Source organism: Phascolarctos cinereus, unplaced genomic scaffold (assembly GCF_003287225.1).
Source record: "Phascolarctos cinereus isolate Bilbo 61053 unplaced genomic scaffold, phaCin_HiC Scaffold_4;HRSCAF=312, whole genome shotgun sequence".
NCBI lineage: Eukaryota > Metazoa > Chordata > Mammalia > Diprotodontia > Phascolarctidae > Phascolarctos > Phascolarctos cinereus.
This window is the reverse complement of record NW_027555847.1, coordinates 508744095-508764482: the sequence shown is the minus strand read 5'-3', so window position 1 is coordinate 508764482 and position 20388 is coordinate 508744095. Positions and strand designations below refer to the sequence as shown.

The 20388-nt window shown below is 41.1% G+C and overlaps 1 long non-coding RNA gene across 1 annotated transcript in view; it reads left to right on the top strand.

Moving 5' to 3' along the window:
* LOC110197077 (uncharacterized) overlaps positions 1 to 19553 on the top strand; it is a 64498-nt gene extending 44945 nt beyond the window's left edge. Inside the window, exons 3-4 of the long non-coding RNA XR_002321402.2 lie at positions 16428 to 16514; positions 17744 to 19553. This is a non-coding gene — a long non-coding RNA (uncharacterized LOC110197077). The remainder of the gene's footprint in view (positions 1 to 16427; positions 16515 to 17743) is intronic.
* Positions 19554 to 20388: the final 835 nt, after the last annotated feature.

Here is a 20388-nt window from a genome sequence, read left to right as displayed (position 1 = left end):
CCTACTCCCCCACTAAGTAGCTGAGTGACCTGCAGCAAGTCACTGTGAGATGAAATATAAGGCAGAACAGTCTAACAATCACCAAGCACCTATTGTGTGCAGAAGGAGTAAGGTGCCAGGGACTGGAGAGGTGCAAAATTTAGACAAGACACAGTCCTTACCCTCAAGCAGCTGATAGCGTACTACTAGGGGGGCTGTGACACAAACACAGACAACAATTATACATTATATTATAAATGGCACAGGAAAGAACTAGGAAAGGTCTGAGAAGGAAGGGTGGTACCAGGTGGGAGAGTCAGGGAAGGCTTCCCAGAGAAGGTGGTGTTCAGAGTTAGGCTTCAAAGGATGGGTAGGAATTCAGCTAGGGAGGAGAAGACATTTTGAGTCTAGAGAAGAGCTTGTGCAAAGACACCAAGCTATGAGAGCCCAGTATGGTTTGTTGGGCATGACTTCATTTCTTTTCACCTCAGGCTGATTTCTAAGGAGCAATCCAGATAACCTGGGAGAGGCTTATCACCAGTAGGTTACTGCTTGGTGACAACATTAACTTAGCTGTTGAGACTCAAAATGTGACATCCTTGTCCAGCAACTAACAAGTGGACATGAAAGGAAATTGTAGTTAAATAAAAACACGGCTCCTGGGTTCTCCTTAGGGAGGCTAATCGAAGACAGTAGAGCTGGTTTTATTGTGCTCCCAGTGGCAACAAGAAACATGATTTTGAGCGAACTGGGTATGTGCAAAGCTGATCTTCCTCCTCCTGGCCAGCCACATGTGGACTTAGCCAGTGGGTGCTTTGGGAAGGATGAGCAGCTTTAGCCCATGTGTGACTCAGCACTGAAAGTATAATTCAGCATACCCTGAGTAGCTGTGTGGTCCTTGCCCCCTCCTCCCTGTCTCCTCACCCACAATGTGAGGGGGGTGGGATGCTGCATCAATTAACAAGGAAACATAGCTTTCGGTCCTCTGTCTTCCATCAGCTTTTTCATGTGGCCAGTCTCTGTCACAAGACTACCATTGATGGGGGTGGGTGGCATAAATGGTTCACTTCCCCGCTACCTTGAGGCCACTCAACCAGGTAAACTTGCAGTTGGGCCTCTGGCTGCCTTTTCTATCTTGTATTTCCTTTCCTGAGTAGGTGACTGGACATTATTTCCAAGATGGATGTGTCCAATCTAGTACATGGTCTTATGAATTTGAGAGACTCTAGGTCATAGTATTGAGTTGATTGGCAGCAAGGGAAGTTTCTTCATTAAAAAAAAAATGACCACAGGTGAGAGAATGCCTGGGAGTTGTTCCGACAGAGCAGAAACAAGGTAAAAGGTGGCCAGGCGTATTTGGCAGTCCTGCAAACTGCTTCTTAATGTAATGTTTGTGACAGTCTCTCAAGCAAGTGTAATAGTGGTTATAAGTTACTGATAACTTGAGCCCTGTTAATGTATGTGGTGGTTCCTTGGTGTCCTATTTCTTTGTGAGTAGGAATTAAATACAGTCAATTCTGCTATAACTTGATGTGTGTCTTCCTAAAAGTCGCTGAGCTATGCAAAATTGCACAATAAAAATGACAGGGCTTATGAGGGAAATGGGGTTAGGGACACATCACTCAAAAACTTGGTCAGGGACAAATTTTTAAAAAGATAGGAACCTAATGAAAAAAAGGTAGCCCAGTTTTATACATGTTAAATGGTTAAGAAATACATAAATATCACAATATAGTGGTGGCATCCTTGGCCTCAAGGTGCTACTTGGTGTGTTCCTGCTACCTGAGTAGGTATAGGAGTGGGGGGGGGGGTTTGGATCAGCCCTCCTCCATCTATAGCTTCTACTGCATCAGAAGATAGATGATAGATAATGCAATAAATATGGTACTTTACCTTGACAAGTACCTTAAGTTGGAAGCCACCAAAGCTGCCACCCATCATGAGATCCTGGTTACTGACAACACCAGCCACCGCTCAGTGAAGGGTATAGATGGAATCACCTTATAACTGGGAATGAGAGACCCATAGCACAGCTTCCTATGGGAACTGCTGGTGGTGGGGGTCTCTCTGTCTTCCCTTCCCTTTTGCCACCTCTCTAGGTCCCCACCTTGTTACTCTTAATACCACTCCCGTTTCCAAAAATAAAATGAAGGGTTGGACATGGTGACTACTAAATAGCTTCACAAAAAAATAAAATCGATTTTATTTTGATAGTAAATGATATGGGAGTCATTTTTTAATCATCTATTTGTGTAAAGACAGATCAGCAATTTGTTAGAGCAAATATCAATAGCTACTTAGAAGAAAGAAAAAGTGAGAGGATATGGCAACAACTGAGACAACTTCATGTTGACATATTAAAGCGAGTAGATGAAGTAGAAAACTGGGAAAGGGATAAAAGAACAGACTTGGTATGGACTCAGTAATTTCCTAAATAAGTTTAATGGTTGTAAACCAATGACCACAATGAGATAGCCAAGAGCTCCCTGGAGACAGTCTTAGCCAATAGATACTTGATCTCCATGACAAGTTTAAAGATGAGATACTTCAGGGTAATACTGGTTTAGTAGCTGGTTCATAAATTGAGGAGGAATTTGGTAGAAGATTATGGGCAATGTTACCTCATAAAGCAGTCAAGTTTATAGAAAGCTTGGAGAGAGATTCAACTAAATCAAATTATCCCAAGTCATTTAAGGATGAAACCTGAAAGAAGATGACAAACATGGAAAAATGTAAAAGATCTGTGAAGATTTCCATACCGAACTCTTTTTTCCTTCAATGAAAATCACAATGCCTATTATATTACATAAGCAAGTAAAAATGGCACCAAAGAAAATGAAGATAGAGCCACGAGGCTAGACAAAAGAGTCCGTACGGGAAATGATATACAATCACCTGGGGGGGGGGGATCATAGGCTTTATTACAACTAAAAACAGCAACCAAGAAAATATCAGTCCCTACTGACCCATGTTCCTGCTTTCCCATCTGTACTGAATCTTTATGAGGACGATCTACACATGCATTGAGGGTATCCTTGATGAAAGTTTGAGATTGAAACACATAAGGTTTCACAAATATTATTGTACAGCAGACAGTATCTTCATAGTCATACTGAAAGCTAAAAGAATACATAGTAAAAGACTGGAAGCTCTAAAGAATATAAAATCTCGCTGTGTTTATTTGTTGATGATTAAAAAAAACCATTTGATTCAGTAGGGCAAACTATGACCTAAAGCAGGTCTTCTTAACTTTTTTTTTTTTGAAGCTTTGTTTGTAGGTGTTTAAGAGTTATTCTGTCATTCTGGGTTTGTATCTTGGGCATCACTGACATCACAGTAGTTCTTTATCATATTTTTCTTTGTTTACTCATTTTTTCCAGCCTTAATTAGGTCTCGGTGTTAGGATCAGTTTGCACAATTCTGGCAGGAATTGTCGTAGTCTTATATGACCCTGTCTTATCTGGAAACCTCCCACTATGTTCTCTAGGTATTGAGTGCTATGTTCTTCCGAGGCTCACAGTGGCAGCTTGAGCCAGGATGCTGCGGTATTTCGTGGAGTCCTCTGTGGTAAAATCAAAGGGGCTTCCCATGCTCCTGACCCTGTTTCTGTCCAGGTTACACAGCTATAAATTTGTCCCTGGGTGGTACTCCAGTAGACAGTCGTTGGCCCTAGTCCTTGCCAATTAGCTGAAAGGCTCAGTGACTTCAGAGAGGGATTCTTCTGCTGCCCTCTAGGCCAGAGCCAAGTCCCTAGTGTGCTCTAGAGATGCTACTGGTCTAATCAGTTTTATACCTGGGACTGAGTCCCCGATCAGTTCTGGGGGTCTTGGGTTGCTGGGCCAGCCTGATTGATAGCCCTGAGGGCTGAGTCCTTGATCCATGCTGCTGGCCTACGCTTGGGCTTAGGTGTTGACTGGTTGTAAGCTACTCTGTGTTAAAATGCTGGACCAGTGCTGCTCAGAGCACTGAAGGATGTTTTTAATCCTTCTCCGGGAGCTCTCTGCTGCTGACCTAATTCTGTTCTCTGCGTAAGGCTCTGGTCCACCTACGCTACTATCCTAGCTTTATTCTTTGCCTGTGATCTCAGCTACTTGGGCTACTGATGTACCTCTTTTCCAAGAGTCTCAGGGGCTAATTTCAAATCCTGGACTGTCTGGGAGATGCCCTCCTGGGATCAGGGCTAAGTTTGTGATCTTGACCTCTGTTCCCTAATTCCTGCCCTGTTTACTTGCCTCTGTGATCTTGGGATGGAAGAATAACCCATTGTGGTTTGTTATTAGATTTCCTAATTACTACTCATTCTGGAGGTCTTAAATCTTGCTGGAGTAGTTGTGGGGAGAGTTGAACGGTGTTCAGTGGTATGCTGGAACCAGTTTGTAACAGCTCTTGAAAACTGATTGTTAAATTTTCATTATGAACATTTACACCTCAGAAACTGGCAAACACTACAAGTCAGGACTTACTTTATTGGTGTGTGGATTGTCTAGACTTAAGAAAGTGCTAATAATGCAGTTTAAACTTAAAAGTATGTCATGTGTGTATTTTTGCTCTTTGGTGAGCCAGTTGTTAAATAATTATCACTACACTTCTGGCTGAATTGTGTCCTCCAATTCCAGTTTGTCCTTACCACAGGTGTTTGCCACTCTCAGAGAGGATATTCAGTTCCAAGTCCAGATTGAAAAGTGTTCCCTAGGACTGGTGAGGGCCTTGAAGTGCTCCTCTTTTCTAACAAAACTGTTCTGATTCCATCAAGCCTCAGAAAACCCCAGAGCCTCCTAAATGAACTTCTGAGTCACTCAAAAGGCTTTAGCCAAACTCTCTACACAGGAGAAACCAAGTAGATAAGGAATGCCTATTGTCCAGATTGTGATCTGCAGCTGGACTAACTCCCAGAGTTGGTTCATCAATGGAGAGACCCTGTAGATAGACTGGGATGCAAGAACTGGACGCGGAATTGAGCAAGGGGAGGAAAGCTTGCTGCATTGCCTTTGGGAAATTGTAGTGTGTTTTAATTACACCGGGCTTCTTCCTAAAAAAATAAAAAGGCTCATCTTTTTTAAAGTCAGTATTCTTCATTTGAGGGCAGATGGCTGCACATCATGCGATACCTTATGAATTTTCTCAAGAATTAGAGTTGGGGCAAGGGGGAGGTCATCAAAAGAGCAAGTAGAGAAGTACATGGTAGGCCTGAATAGGTTGTAGCCTACTACTAATGAAGAATTATGCAGAAGTGATATAAACCCCCCCTACCATGTTAGCAGACCCCACCTACCCTAGAGGTTTTGTGGGAGGATGCGAACAGTAGTCCCACATGTTGAAAAGGCATGAATGCCTTGCTACCTGCATTGATTCAGGGAGCCCCTGCATCTATGTGATCAGAGATTTTTGAAAGTATTTGCTACTGGAGAGTTTGATGACTAGACCTCAGATGTCAAAATAACAGTTTAAAAAATGCTATGAAAAAAAGGTCATAGGATCATAGATTTAAAACTGGAAGAGATCTCTAAGGTCATCTAGATCCATCCCTTTATTTTACCAGTGATAAAATTGAGGACCACAGAGATTAAGCAATTTGCCCAAGGTTTTGCGGGTAGCAGAGACAAGCTTTGAACCTGGGTCCTCTATCGACCAATCTAGCTTTCTTTCTACAATTCATTTAATCTCCATGAAAAGGTAAAATAAAAACAAGGAGAAAAGACCTTTAAATTAGAGAAAAGTGAATTAACAAGAGCAATGTGGAAAAAAAATCTAATTTTAAAGTAGATAGAATTAAATGAACTACTTCACATTTAGGTAATAACTTAGCAGAGGGGTGCATATGTATGAAATAACTCAATTTTACTGGCGTCCTTCATGAAATGGGGTCTGTTTCAAATAGTCATTGCAGAATAAATTCATAGTCAGCTAAAATCTCCAAATACTCTTATGTAAACACATCTTCACAATACCCCAAGTATAGGAAGTAAAGGGTTTTAATTCCCCTGGTGGGTTTCTTTACTATGTTCCTCCAAATTCCTAGTTATTTCCCAAGGAGCTCTGCATAACTTAGGTTGCCAAAGCAGGAGCATTAAGACTGAAAGAACTTTTCATAACTGCAGTGCTCTGCAGGTTATCAGAATGAAGTTGAATAGAATTGTGGCTTCTTAACTTGCCTCACAATCTTTTTAGAGCAGAAAAAGCAGGGCCTGAAAGGGTTCACAGGACTTTCTAAACAAGAAAATTATACTCCATTCTCTTCCTGTAATGTATAAGCCCATTTTTCATTCTTAATGCCCAATTTTTTAAAAAATAAGGTAAACCTCATTTAAAACATCATTGAATTTATAATGGGATTACACCATTAAAATACTTCAATAGATAATTCCAGAACTGTAAGACACCTTCAAAATTATTTAGAGCAGCCTTCTCATTTTACAGATGAAAAAGACGAGGCCCAGACAGGCAATATAGCGAGATAAGCTGACTCTTGTTTTGTGTGGAATCTTTGCAGACATTCTACTGTCAGATTCACAGTGTAGGGCGGTGTTCTCTAAACTGTTTTGTTAGAGCCCGTATCAGGAAAAAAAGATTGGAGAATGCATTCCATTCAGTATATGTTTATTTACTTATTTGTGAATAGTATGTAATGGAGGACTGGCTAGTGAGAGCCCAGTCCTTAGAGCACGCACACATTTGCTTTTCCTGGTTGATTAAACGGAGTATGTGCCGTATTCTCTGCCTGCTGCCAATCTAACACATGGGATTTTGGGGAGCCATTTTCTGACCATGAGTGACTAACTGGCCATAAGAGAGTGTGTGGAGATGGAAAGTCTTTTAATTGGCTGCTGAACTGGAACTGAAAGCACACGCAAAAGGTTTGAGTGAACATCTTGCTCTTTTCCATGATGGATTTTGAGTGAGGAAGAACTGCTGTGATCCTCTAAGTGGGGGAAGGGGCAGTGAGATGTAGCTCCCATCTGGCTGCAGTTGGGGGATTCCTCAACCCAGAGGTCCTGAGATCCTCCCAGAGACTAACTCCTCTCACCTTTGGACAGGAGATCAGTAAATCAGAAGGCAAGGCTAAAAGATAAAAAGGTTAATTCGCATCAGCTGATGGGCAGTTGTCAGGTGGATAGCAAAGACACACTCACACATGCATGTATGCACGCACACATGTGTGCAAGGAGCCTAGCAGATGAGGCTGCTTAGCCACTTTCTGTTTTTTGGAAGGTTGAATAATAAGGACAGGATATCAGGTGATTTGGAAGAGAATGCATTAACCTTGAGGTCTCTGGAGTTGCCAAAGATCAGGTTTGTTCTAGTGGGAAATGCATTTCTTTGAGGTTAGTGTTATCAGAATATCCAGAAGGAACGGAAATCTCTAAGATAGTGGAGGCTTCTTTCAGAGTAGAAATTGTTAGCTCAGTTTCTTTTACGTCTAAGCTTACTTTTTTTGGGGAGATGTTTCCCCAAATTCCCAGGTCGCCTCCTCTGTACCACCATACATTCATGAATTCATGATACCTTTCTTTCATTTCTTTTCTGTTTATTATTTCCTATTCATAGGTGAATGAGTATCCTGAGGTGGGAGTGCCCTGGTGGCTGGTGAGACTAGTAGATCCATCCTAGCCATCCAAAGTCTCACTGACAACTAGAATTCCAGGGTCAGTGGCATCAGTGAGTCCTTTGATAAGCTGGCACAATCATGATGTGAACAGCTTGGCCCAGTTCAGCAGAGGACCACACCATCAGTCTAGAAGGAGCTAGGGCAGCTGAGCAAGAGAATGCTTTGTCCATTAGCTATGCCAGAAAAAAACAAAAAAAGACTCCCAGGGCTAGGCAATCAACATACACACCCAAGTTTGGGGAGCATGTTTTATACCAACCACTTTAAGTTTGAACTCCTGCTTCTCAGGATCCAAATAAGTGCAGAGGAGAGAGGGTGGTGCCTCGTTTTGGGGTGGGGTGGGGGTGTTTTTGTACTTCTATATTGCTGTAACTTTTTAGTAAATACCCTTTTGTAAAAGCTAATTGATTTTAACTTGTTAATTGATAATGAGGATACTAGATGAGGGCCCATGAATAATAGTACTAGAATCTTCAACCCCAGGGTCCCCCCTGGTGGGGGAGGGGCCAGAAAGAAGGAGGTGGAGAGAGAAGTCAGCTGCTCCTCTGGGATCCCTCCAGCCAGTGAGAGCAGGTGGGGAGAGTGAAAACCATGAGGGTGCTAAATAGGTCCCGGAACTGGTACAGTTGTACTGTGACTCATTCTGCCCCACCCAAAACATGAATTGGGTGGGGCAGAACTCTTACTCATCCGTCATTGTCCTCTGTCACAGAGCCAGCCTTCTAAATGGTGTCTTCCATAGCTTGAGGCAATCTGGGAGTGCAGGAGTGGGTGTATTGAAGGTGTGTGTGGTGGGGTGGATTGCCACAGATACTTCTGCAGCTGCTTGCCTGGGTAGCATTAAGTTAGAACTTCCCTGAATGGCTGATTAGTAATATGGAAGGAAGGAATTGGGGAATGGAGGTGCTTGGGAGAAGTGGAGAAATGTTAGACCATGATGAGTAAAAGGCAACTGCAGTGGATAGAGCACAGGGCCTGGACTCAGGAAGACTTTTCTTCCTGAGTTCAAATCTGGCCTTAGACACTTACTAGCTGTGTGGCCTTGGGCTAGTCACTCACCCTTATTTGCCTCAGTTTCCTCATCTGTAAAATGAGCTGGAGAAGGAAATGGCAAACCACTCCAGTATCTTTGCCAAGAAAACCTCAAATGGGGTCATGGAGAGTTGGACATGCCTGAAACAACTGAAGAACAACAAATTGAGTAAAAGGTAGATGTGGTCTTATTGGAAATAGTTCAACTGTCTCCAACAACAATAGCCATTCGCTATTTTGGGTAAGGTGGGATGCACCCTCATTACCTTTCCCACCTTCTTGTTTGGTCACATGCCCTTAGGGGGTCACATCATGGTCTTTTTGTAGTTATGCCACAGTCTCCATTCTTGGGCCCACTGGCATGGAATCCTGGTTGTTTGGAGCATGGGTTCTGGAGTTAGAGGGCCTGTTTCCAAATCCTGCCTCTGACCTTGGCAGTTTGTCCTTCCATTCTCAAAGAGTGCCAAGACATCAGGAAGATGATGCTCGTGTCTTGCAAGTGAATTGGATATAAGTAAGGCAGGGCTGTGCAAGGTCACCAGCCTCACTCTTTCCTCCACAGCCGTATGGGTCCAGTGGCAAATACAGATCAGGATGACCGGAGATGGCCCTGAAACCCTTACTACCCATGTGACCTTAGACAAGACATGTATCAGTCTTCCTTCTTGACCTCTCTGTAACATGACATTTACATGATTACTTTCTCCTCCCAGATACTCTTTCCTCTCTCCAATTTTCTGGAATCATTTTCTCTTAGGCCTACTTCTTCATGTCTTACTAATCATTCTCAGTCTCTTTTTGCTGGCTCTTCAATCATATTATACCCATTAACTGTGGGTTCCACCCCCAGAGCTCTGTCCTAATCCTTCCCTTTTCTTTCTACCTATCTCTAAACTTTCTCACTTGGTGACCTCATAAGCTCCCATGGGTTTCATCAATTATTATGTCTTTGATGATGATTTCCAGACCTGCCCTAGCTTTTCCCCTGAGCTCTGGTCCCATGTCACCAATTGCCTACTGGACATTTAGAACTTAATTCCCTATAAGCACTTCAAACTCAGCAGAGTTTGTCTAAAGCAGAACTCATTATCTTTTCCCACAAACCTCCCCCTCTTCTGACTATTACTATCGAGGACAGCTCTCTCCTCCCAGTCATCCAGGCCCACAATCTTCATGTCATCCTTCTTTCACTCTCTTTTTCTATCCACTCAATTGCCATATCTTGCCATTTTTCTCAATGATAACTCTGTGAAGTCATTAGGTAAAATATCCATGTTTTAGAAGAGAGATAATGAAAACTCAGAGAGGCTAAATGACTTACCTAAGTGGTCCTAGCAGATCAGAGACTTAAGCCTAGGTTTTCAGATGCCTAGTCCATGGAGAATGATGCTAGACAGAGAATTGGAAGATCATGGGATCATAGAGGAATCATAGATAGAGAATAGGAAGATCATGAGATCATAGAAGGATCATAGAGAATTGGAAGATCATGGGATCATAGATAAAGAATTGGAAAATCGTGGGATCATAGAAGGATCATAGAGAACTAGTAAGGATCTTATAGACCATCAAGTTCCTTTCCTTCATTTGGGGAAACTGAGGCTCAATCATAAAGGCAAATCATATCAATAAGGATTTAGTGTTTACTGTGTGCATGGCACTGGGCTAAGTTCTAGGGATACAAAGAAAGGTAAAACCAGTTACTGACCTCAAGGAGCTCACCTTCTAATCAATCAGCAAGCATTAATTAAATCCTTACTAAGTTATAGAGATACAAAAGAAAAGCAAAAACCATTCTTGTCCTCAAAAAGCACATTTAAATGGGGAAAATGTGTATCTATAAATCAACACATACGAGATACATGCAGAGTCTAGGGCAGCTAACAGAAGGGAATATGCCAGCAGCTGGGAGGACCGGGAAAGATGTCCTGCAGAAGGTTGTATCTGAGCTGAGTTTTGAAGGAAGCCAGGGATGGATTCTAGCAAGTGGAGGTAAGGAGAGAGAACATTTCAGACAAGAGCAAAGGCACAGACCCAGGAAATGGAAGGTTCTATGGGAGTACAGCAAGGAGGTGACCACAACTGAACCAGTGTACCTTGGATAATGTGTAAGAAGACTGGAGAGGTAGGAGGGAATGTTGGTAAAGAACATTACTTGCCAAAGAAGTTTATGCTTGATCCCAGAGTGGGGAGGCACTGGAGATTTCTGAGTAGGGAGTGGGGTAATAAGGTCATATCTATGCTTTAAGAAAGTCTCTTTAGTAGCCGTGTGGAGAATGGACTGAAGTGGGGAGAGACATGTCTATGAGACCAGTTAGAAGCCTACTGCAGTAATCCAATTGGGAAGTGATACAGGGCTGAACTAGAGTCCTTGTGATGATTATCAGCAGGCAATCACAATTTCGTGAAACTTACGCGAAAACTAGATTTATTATAAGAGAAATGAACATGCACGTGGAACCCAAAGAGTTCACAATCCATACATAAATTTGCATTTTTATAACAGCAGGACAAAGGAGGAGATACCAGAAATCTCCATCTACGGATGCATGGCGTGGGAGAGGGAAAAGTGCAGTCAAGGTAGGAAAGGACAAAACCCCTCCTGAAGGGTAGGAGCAAGGCAACAGCAAAAGCCACATGTTTTTATCGTGGGAACTGCTAGACTATGAAGACAGGATGGTCTTATTGTCTACATGGGTCCCAGCTGCACAGGCACTTTCTTAGCCTAGCAGACTGATTGGTGCCTGTCTTGACTCCCAAGGACATACAGGGAGTCCAGTTTGGGATGCAAACAACAAATTATGTCAACTGGGGTGCTTCATCCTTGACATATTCAGGGCTTCCTGCATATGGTGGATCCAGTGTTTCTAGAAAATAATGGCAACTCAAAATGACAAGTTCAGGGGACTCCTTAACATGATAAAGTGGGACAATGTATGTAAGTCCCATCTGTAATATCAAAGCACTCATGAGATTTGTTATTATAATAATGATTGAAATAGATCTTAACATTGTAGCCCTGTCCACAGCCTCCACAGGGAGACGCTATCAAAGTTTCAAGCCAAGGCTCTCCTCCAAGAGACCCCCTTAAAAACTCATCAGGCTCCCTTCTATATACAGTAGTTGTTGCTATTATTATTAATGGTAGGAGCAAATGTTAACCATGACAGTAATATTTCTTATGATGGAGTGCTGAAGTTGGTAGGAAAAATCAAACTCTTTAAAATTGTGCCAATGTGCCTTCAGTATGTTTAACTCGAATATTAAATAGTCATTTTGGGACTGGAAGATAACCTCCAGGTGATTGTCCTTTTTTTTTTTTTTTGTGGTGCATCAAAGGCAAAACAATGGCTCTAGGAGAAGGGTGAACTCTGTCTCAGTGACCTGTTAACCAAGCCTAATTATTATCATTTAAATGCTAACATTGTCCTTGTTAGTGTTTCATCACTGCCTCACTGCCAGAAGCATCCAGTTACCCATTATGGCTGGATGCACCTGCTGGGCCCTGATGTTTGATTTATTTTAAAGGATGTTAGATGGAAATAAATTGGAAGGTTTTATAAATGCGAATAATTAAATGTTGCATCAGAGAGCATTTTGGTTATTGAGATACCTGCTGTACTCTTTAAAAATTAACGTCAGAAGGGATTTTAATTGCCAATGGCTAAAGCAATGTCCCTCACCAGGAAATTGCAGAGGGCCCTATTCAGGTGTCTGGAATCATCAGGAGGGCCACAGGTGTATTTGCATAATGGCATAAAATTTGCATGGGGTTTACATATATCATTTCTTTCTCTCGAGACTCTTGTTTTCATTTTCTTTTTCCATTAACTACTCACTGTTGCTGTCCCACTCAGTGACTAATTTTCACTCCCCACACTGAAGGTGAGGCAACATTATCAATATGCTCCTTATCTAGATTTAGCATCCATGATCCAGGGAATTTGGATTGCATTCCCTTATCAAATATTTTTGAGCAGCTATTATATACAAGGGACCGTTTTGGGTACTATGGGAGACTTAAAGATGAATACAGTAGGGCACTTTGTTTCTAGAAGAAAGAGGATATAGTCAGAAGACCACAGGATTACATGTTAAAAGCCCTGGGTTCTAGTCCTGGCTAGGGCTACACTTAGTTATGAATCTCTAGGCAGGTTACTCTCCTAATCTCTTAGAATTTCAGTTAGCCTATCTGTAAATCGCCTACTACCTCAAAGGGGATGTTATGAAACTCATAAGATCATGGATTTACAGTAGAAGGGTGGGATTTTAGAGGTCATTGAGGCCAGCCTCCTCATTTTACAATGGAGGAAACTGTAACAACAACAACAATAAAAATAATAGCTAGTACTAATATAATAATATAGTATGCCATATATGCTATATAATATACTATATATATGATGCACCATACACATTATATGGGCAGCTAGGTAGTTTAGTGAATAGAGTGCTTGGCCTGGAGTCAGAAAGTTGTTGTTACAGGACAAAATCAATTAATTGTAAATAGGATAAATTTTTTTTTAAAAAAAAGAATCAATTTGATCATTTTGGAAGTGCCTTGGAGAGACCTGGGAGCTTATGTAGACACTCTATGACTGGTTCTGGTCAGCTAACCATATGGTTAGGAAAAGCTTTTTCTATTATCTGCATAGCCAGAACTGAGAATGCCTTCAAGAATCGCTTACTTACCAGGGCCTTAGCCATTCCCTTTGGCGGTTCCTTCTTGATGAATCTCTGCTCTTGATTTGACTCCTTCACTGACAGTGGCTGAGAGGCAATGCTGTAAGGGCCTTCTCCTTCTAAGGCTTATGTGAGTTTTGAAAGATCAGGAAAGAACATTGTCCCAGGGTCCAGAGTCCAAGGAGCTTGGGAGCAAAGTCCATGCCAGATTTTGCAGGTGACCCAGTATTACAAGGACCAAGGAATGACCTTAGGACCTGGTCCTGCAACATCCATTTTCATTGTAGTAACAAAGCACAGAACTTCTAGTTAACAGATTTTTTAAATGTAACAAGGGTCAGATGTGGGCAAGTGTGCTGTGTAACACTACTGTGTTGTTCAATAAACACACACCTAACCCATTAGGAGGCACATTTTTCTTGAATCTCCAGGTTCCTGATGTTTTACCCTGATGTCATGAAACTTCAAATTCTTTTGGGATAGTGTGCTTGCTGGTGATTAGGGGATGTGCTTTCATTGATGAGGTGGCAAAGAGAAGCTATTCCATGTAGTAAATATGGAGAGAATTCCCAAGCCATGGAGCTGACCAGGAATAGAGCTTTGGAGGGACTAAACCAATGAAAGACAGTCCATTGCACTCTGGGATGGTACTACTAATAATAATATTTAGATAGCATTTACTATGTGCCAGGCACTATGCTAAGTACATTACAATTATTATGTCATTTGATCCTCACAGCAATTCTGAGAGGTACAAGCTGTTAGTGTCCCTATTTTACATAGGAGAAAACTAAAGCAAACAGATGTTATGTGACTTGCCCAGGGTCACACAGCTAAGTGTCTGAGGCAAGATTTGAATTCAAGACTTCTTGATTCCAGGCCTGATGCTCTGGGTCCACTGAGCCACCTAGCCACCTAGGTGGGAAGACAATATTATAATTTTTTTGATCTAAATAAATGAAGCTTTGCTAATATTTAATATCCTAGTTGACACTGTTACTCCCACTTGGTCTATATAGTAGGTGGTGACATGTCATGTATGATGTGTGAAGTGGTGATTCCATAACATGGAAGGGTTGACAGTGGTATCTCGACTTCTTCATTTGCTTTCAGCGTATTTCAACATATTATAGTTTACATGTTTCTGGTAAAATAGATTTGTATATTTTATTATCTTGTTTTAACTAAATTACCCCTTATAGAGTGGACAAGCGGCTTAAAAAGATTCCTGCAAAGAAACGGTGGATTGAAGGAAAGCTCCTATTGTCCCATCATTTCTACACCTCCAGTGATGAATGCTTCTTCATTTTCTTCACTGTCAGCAAGGATTTTGTTGGCAGTCATGCAGGAGACTAATATGGCTTTAGCGAGGATTAACACAATATCTACCTGGCCAAGTTCTAGCATAAGGATGTGGTCAATTCTGTGGCCTTCAGCCTTCGGAATCAGGAGCTATTACTGAGTGCTAGTAATGACAGTACTATCAAAGTATATCAGTTTCCCCACACTTGTGTATCCAGTAGACCATTCACCCTACTCAAGAGTAGGCCCCACCTACTCTTCTCTTCCTGTCTGATCAGTCAGAAGAGCTGAGGAACCCTATCTGGCTATCTTGAACTCATTTGGGCTATAGGAGACCATTCCAAATGCCCATGCCATCAACAAACCAGAAAAAAGCATGTCAGAATTCCCTAACTTAGTTTAGCTATTCTGGCAAATAGGCCAAGTCTTCTACCAAGCAATGATTCCTCTGGCCACCTCTCCTTCTAAGCCTAATCCAGTAAATTACTTTGGAGAGTCTTTCGGATGACGTTGCCTGTAACATACTTGCTCAATGGAAACATGGTAGTGAGCTGAAGACACCCTCCTATTCTTGGGCTTACAGCAGTTCTGCCACAAGATGAAGCTGAGCCATGAAAGTGAGCTGTGGATGTGTGTTTGGGGGATTGCTGGGTAAGATTTGTGATTAGAAATAATTTTATAAAATAAATTATTTGACTTTCCCTTTTACTTGGGATTCTACATATTCTACTGCAAAACTGGGCTTCCCAGTTTCTGAGCTCTGTAAGGAAGCTTGGTAATAAGAGCTTACTTTATGTACTTCTACTTACTTCTAAAAGCTAATTGACATTGAGTCATTAAATGGAACTGGGGCACTAGCCAACTCCTATGAGTACAATAGCACATGTGTATAAATTCATAAATAAGTAGACATGTATTTATAGTGTTTGCTCAAAAATATTTTACTGATAGGGGCATGTGATTGAAAAAAAAGGTTTGGAGACCGCTGGGCTCGACTGATGATCTGACTGCCAGCAGAGCTGAACTACAATAAAAGTAGGTCATTAGAGCCAAGGAAATTATCAAAATCTGCCAGTGTTATGTAAAGGCTAAGGAGATCTACAGGTAGAAGATGGAATGATGACCCAGAGGTATTAATGGCAGATACCCAAAACTTTGCCTTGTTTTCCCCATTTTGCTGGATTGAGGTGAAAAATTTTCTCTCTGGATGATGCTGGGAAAGGGCAGGAATTCACTTATTTGGAGGACTAGTTGAAAATCTTTAGATTTTTTTCTAATTTTTTCCGGTTCCAATTAAATGCTTTTGCTGATTATATGTTGTTTGCCTACCTTTTTTTTTTAAACACGGTAATGACTAATTATTTAGATACAAACTCACTTTAGAAGTTCCCAGTTTCACATAGAAGCAGACTTGAGTCACTTGTTGTTTACTTACCAGAAAATTCTCCCATTCTCCCCCAAAATGAATCTAAACCCTCAAGGGGCTAATGTTGGCCGGTCTACAGGCAACAAATAGAACACTGGGAAGAAAAAAAAGAGATAGTTTATTCTGGTGATTATAAAAGAGGCCTATGAAGCACTTATTAAAGTGTAGTGCCTGACCTTTATCAACAAGATTTGTTCAGCCTTAAAACTTTGCTCGAATTTGAATGCATTGCTCCTTAGCCTCCCTCCTAGCATCCGTAGTGAACCAGGGACAGAGACCTTTCACTTTCCTTCGATTTCACCATCTTCTAAAAATCCAACTTGACCTATATTTACAGATTGCTACAACCCCTTTCTATATCCAGACTCTTGAATTTTCACTGTCGTTTATGTCTTCCAGATTTCCCTTTCACATTCTTGTGACTCTTTCCTGCGAGTGTGGTGTTTGCAAACACAGAGCTCTAGCTGTAGTCTCTCTGGAGACAAGGTGAGAGGTAGGATTGTCTCCCCAACAATGTTCCCATTGAGCAATCAGAATTGCAGCTTGTGTGTTTTTGCAGTTGCGTTGCATTGTTGACTCGTATCCAGCTTGTGGCCTGTTTTCTTTCTTTGATTTCTGTCTTCTGTGTTACTACCCAACCGATGCTTTTCCACTTTCTGTTTATGGAATTTATAACTTCCTTACCCACAAACATCCCAACTCCATATCCTCAAAGGTGATGTGGGGATGACACTGGACTCAGCATGGCTGCAGACAGGAGAATGCATTGTGCTGCAGGTCTAACCCAGCTGAGATGGTGATAGCTCCATATAATCCCCAGAGAGGAGTATTCAACTGGGTCTCTGTTACTTGTGCGCCAGACTGGCTAAGCAGCCAAAGTGTCAGACACAGATACTGTGCACTGACCCCAGCTGAACCATCTCAGAAGTGCCTTTAATAAGGAAGGAGGCTTGGGGGCAGCTAGGTGGCACAGTGGATAGAGCACCGGCCCTGAAGTCAGGAGGACCTGAGTTCAAATCTGGCCTCAGACCAAACACTTGACACTTACTAGCTGTGTGACCCTGGGCAAGTCACTTAACCCCAATTGCCTAAAAGCCAAAAAAAAAAAAATTAAAAAATAAGGAAGGAGGCTTCCATTTGGTGGGGACATCAGGGTCTCTTCACTTTGCAGCTTAAAAACCTAAATTATGAGTTTACTCTGTGTTTATTAAGCTCTGAGAAAAAGATAGGGAATCATAGGACATGTTTCCAAGCCTACATCTGTTGCTTACTACTTGTGTGACTATGGGTAAGTCACTTAACCTCTATGGGCCTCAGTTTCCTTAACAGTAAAATGAAGGTATTAAACTAGATTGCCTCTAAGGTCACTTCCAGTTCTAAATCTATGGTCCTATGATTTTATAACTTTCCTACGTTCTTCAAACTAATAAGACTAATTGGTAAATCAGAATATTAGTTTGTTAATTTGCAGTGGGGACATGCCTACCACAGAGGACATTGCAGATAATACATTATAGTATAAAACCAGAAGGGAATTTAGAGAACATTTGGTCTGGTATCTTTATTTTATAGAGAGGCAAAACTGAGGCCCAGTGAGATGAAGTGATTTCAGACCATAAACAGAGTAGTAGAGCTGGAATTTGAACCAGGGTCGGTGATGGTAGGCTATTACACCTAACTCACCTCAGATCAATCATGCTTTGTATCCCATCCAGCCTTCCATCACGGCCATTTTGTCATCTACCTACTGTCCCACACATCCTGCACAAGACGCTAAGGTCATCCACTGCATCCCAGGACTTTTGTCCAGCCACTGGACTTCAATGGCTCTGATCCAGAGAGTGAGGCTGATGACTTTGCACAACTCTGCCTCTCTTAAATCCAATTCGTGCACAAGTCAAGACATCACCCATCATCCACTATTTTACCCCAACATCGTGATGTCATTGGTCCTCTTTGAAAGTGAAGGATGAACAACTGCTGCTACTACTACTACTACTACTACTACTACTACTACTACTACTACTACTACTACTACTACTGTACAAGACCTCTCCTCAAAATCCCTCCCACTTCTTGCTCTGGGAGGAGTAATCGAATCAATTTTACTATTGCTTCTGAAAATGACTTGTCAGTTGGCTACCCTGCTTGTCATTTCGTATAGCATAATAGTGTTCTATCACAATAACATGCCACAAATTGTTTAGTCATTCCCCAGTTGATGGGCATCCCCTCAATTTGCAAATTGAACTGCTACTGAACAAAAAGAACTGCTACAAATATTTTTGTACATATAAGTCCTCGTTTTTCTTTGATCTCTTTGGGATACAGACCTAAAAGTAGTATTGCTAGGCCAATGGGAATGCATGGTTTTATAGCCCTTTGGGCATAGTTCCAAATTGTTCTCCAGAATGGTTGGGCTACTTTACAACTCCACCAACAGTGTATTAGTATCACAATTTTTCCACATCCCCTCTAGTATTTATTATCTTCCTTTCCAATCATATTACCTGATAGGTATGAGGTGGTACTTCAGCGTTATTTTCATTTACATTTCTCTAATCACTAGATGATCCTCTCTGCCTCTTGTTTGGTCATAAATTCTTCCTATATCCATAGATCTGACAGGCAAAATTTTCCATTCTCCTGTAATTTGCTTATGCTTATTATCCTTTATGTCTAAATCATCTACCTATTTTGCCCTTATCTTGGTATATGGTGTGTGATGTTGGTCTCTCTCAGGGGTGGGAAACAGAACAAATGTGATTTGTTATACATAGGAGGGATTTGTTCTGTAAAACTTGGACTCAGTCAAAAGGCCACACGCAGGGACCTGCCATGTGTGGCCTTGAGGCTGCAGGTTCCCCACCCCTGTCCTAGTTATTGCCAGACTGTTTTTCCCTGAAAATTTTTGTCAAATAGTAAATTCTTGCCCCCTAAACTTGGATCTTTGGGTTTACAAAACACTAGATTATTACGGTGTTTTACTACTACTCATATTGTATACCTAATCTGTTCCACTGATCTACCACTCTATTCCTTAGCCAGTATGAGATTCCCAGGAAAACTTCCAAGAAATAGTCAACCAATGCAGAACATGATAGAATTCATTTGGAATCCATCTCCATACAAATTCTATCAATGGAAAAAATGTATAAATGGGGAATATGTGGAAATGAAACAAGGATATGTTGTGGTGATAAATTTGAATATTTAACAAAAACAAACATTCAGAAGACATTTTACCGAGCTTCTACATGATAAATTTCAAGGATGAAAAGATGAAGGAAGAACAGTTTTTGAATTCAGGGAGCTTACAACTGGAAGGTGAATAAAATAAACACACAAATAACTAGGTGAAAGGTAGCATGTGATAAGTGCTATAAGATGTGATAAGAGGTATAATTTAAGTGCTAAGAGGGTTCAGAGGAGGAAAGTTCGTCCTTAAATGGAGGAATTAGAGAGAACTTCATAAAGGAAGAAGCATTTGACTTACATGAAACAGAGAAGGCTTAAATAGAGAAGGAGAAAGAACATAACTAGAGCAGTGGAAGGAGTGTCTGACTTCAGAAAAGCAGGAGAAAAGTTTTAAAAACATGTTTAAAAAATGTTTTCACATGCTACTGGGAAATAAGAAATACAGGAAATGGGGTATTAAATGTCTACTGCATGGAAGGCACTATAATAGATCCTGGATATACAAAGAGGTGTCAAAGAAAAAATATCAATAATGTACATACACTGTGTTTTAGGCTCAAGTCCATAAGAAACAATTTTATTGAATTTAATATTAACTTATCTCCAAGTCATTTCTAGCTTGGAAAGATGTTCAAAAATAGCACAGTCCCCTGTGCCTTCCAACAAGACTCTCTGCCCCCAAGAAGATTTCAGGTAATATTTATAATAAACTTGGACGAGAAAAAGATCATCATATGTTAAAGTACAATTTGGGGTTAACAGTCCAGAGTATCACTACCGAATTCCTTCTGGTACTACTTCCCAATAAGTGTTTCTTCCGGTGATCAGTATATTAAACTTAAATTTCAAAAGAGAAGACACTGCCTCAGGTGGTTCATGGTGTGAATCATGGGGGGAATGGGAGAAGACAATCATACCATCTAGATAAGAGTTAAGTTTTATTATCACTTTTACTCCATTTCAAAGGAATTCTTCCCATTTTCCTACAGAGAAAAGTCTGGAAAGGCTTTTAGGCTAGAGAAATATCAAAGAACAAATTATAGAAATAATAAATAATTTCATTAAGTATAATGACAATAATAAGACAACATAGCAGAATTTTTGAGGTGCAGTCAAAGCAATCCTGAGGGGAAAACTTACATCTCAGAACAGTTTTACTAAT